The 1,972-nt window shown below is 48.0% G+C and overlaps 1 pseudogene; it reads left to right on the top strand.

Annotated features, from left to right (window-relative positions):
- Positions 1–926: 926 nt before the first annotated feature.
- LOC125351958 lies at positions 927–1,548 on the top strand (annotated as a pseudogene).
- The last annotated feature ends 424 nt before the right edge of the window (positions 1,549–1,972 follow it).

The raw sequence follows: 1,972 nt of genomic DNA, 5'->3' as shown, positions 1-1,972 counted from the left end.
ATTGGTTTTGTAAGTATCACTGTTGCAATGGTTTGTCTTTTTAACCTGTTACTCGATTTTGGTATTCCCTTTCCCTTCCCTAGTTCCAATACACGTAGGGCAAGATGAATGGATTTTTTAAATGTGATATATAAAGGAATCATAGCACTAAAACAAAGGAGACTTGACTCGCACTATAATATGGATGAGTATTGAAGATATTAGGCTAAGTGAACTAAGACAGATGCAAAAGCGCAAATATTCACAGGACTGCGATTCTACATGCATAAAGTGCCTAGTGAAATTTAGAGAAGGCAAGAGAAAGGGGGTGGGGGGGTAGATAGAATATTCGGTGGTTGCAAAAATCAAGAGCAGGCGTGCTGCGGGCGCCGCGATGACGTCACAAGCGCGCGCCGGAACTCTCGGCGGGTCCTGGAGGCGCTGGCTCCGTGCTGGGGGCGGTTGGCGGATCTGTGGGTAAGGCCTTCGCCGCCCTGGGCCGTCCGCGTTCTCCGTGCGTGCTAACCGGTTTGCACACCCCGGAATCCTACAGATCCGCCCTGCTCCTCCAAGCCTGTGTTCACTGAGAACTCAGATCATAGTGCGTGTTAAACGAATCTGCCTCTGCACCAGATCCAGCCTCCTGGTGGAACCATATCTCCTGCAGCCAGGGCTGTGCCAGGCAGGAGATGCCCCAAAGGCAGACCATAGAGTTCATCTTGAAAGAGAGCTCAGGACCACCTCCAAGGCCTGGCTGCGAAACAGTTGGGCTCTGTTTCCCCCAGGATGGACTTCTTGGTTCTTTTCTTGTGGTACCTGGCATCAATACTGGTTACTGTAATTATGATCTGCATCTGCTCGAAAACTCCTCGTTTGAAAGGCCTGGCCCAGGAAGGTGCACAGGCACCATCACAAAAGCAGACGAATTACTATTTCTTCAAGTTGATGAATTTGATAGCAAGATGTTCCCACGGAATGCGTGGTGCTCAACCTGTGACTTGCGGAAGCCGGCTCGGTCCAAGCACTGCAGTGTCTGTGACCGGTGTGTGTGCACCGCTTTGACTATCACTGTGTCTGGGTGAATAACTGCATCGGCGCCTGGAACACCAGGTACTTCCCTACCTACCTCTCAACGCTGACCGCATCTGCTGCCACCCTGGCTGCCGTGAGCACTGCATATCTGGTCCGCCTGGTGGTGGTATCTGATCTGTACCAAGAAACGTACCTTGATGACCGTGGGCGCCTCCAGGAGATGGACATTGTCTTGATTATTCAGTACCTGTTCCTGAGCTTTCCAAGGATCATTTTCTTGCTGGGCTTCGTGCTTGTGCTGAGCTTCTTCCTGGGGGGCTGCTTGTGTTTTGTGATGTACCTGCCTGCCACCAATCAGACCACCAATGAGTGGTACAGAGGTGATTGGACCTAGTGCGAACACTGCCCCCTTGTGGCCAGATCCCACTCCACCGATCGCAAAATCTATAAGAACATTCACTCCCGACGGCTTTGGAGCAACCTTGGAGAGAGATCTTTCTACCTGCCCTCCCCTATTACCAGAAAAAGAAGAAATAGAATGGAGAGACTGTTACTGCTGTTTAAATACAGTACACATCCATTAAAAAAAATCAGGAGCGATGAGGATAGGGAGTTATTGTATACTAAGTACGGAGTTTCACTTGAAAATATGGAGAAAGTTCTGAAGATACCATAATAGCCATGGAGGCACAACAGCAATGTACTATACACTATGTACTGAACTATACACTAAATTGGTTAAAGTATTGAACTTTGTTGCATATGATTTTTTAATATAAAGGCTTGATGTGTGTGTGTGTGTGTGTGTGTGTGTATAGAGGACCAACAAATGAAATTGTAGGACTCTTTCAAGAAGGTACCACACACTTATGAAAAAATGAACCAATTTCTCCTAGGCTGGAATGGAATGCTTGTTTGAGCACACTGATCACCAAAACCCCAAGGTGATGAACAGTGCAGA

The sequence above is a fragment of the Perognathus longimembris genome, chromosome 5 (genome assembly GCF_023159225.1).
Source record: "Perognathus longimembris pacificus isolate PPM17 chromosome 5, ASM2315922v1, whole genome shotgun sequence".
NCBI classification, from domain to species: Eukaryota; Metazoa; Chordata; class Mammalia; order Rodentia; family Heteromyidae; genus Perognathus; species Perognathus longimembris.
This window is presented reverse-complemented; position numbering and strand designations above follow the sequence as displayed.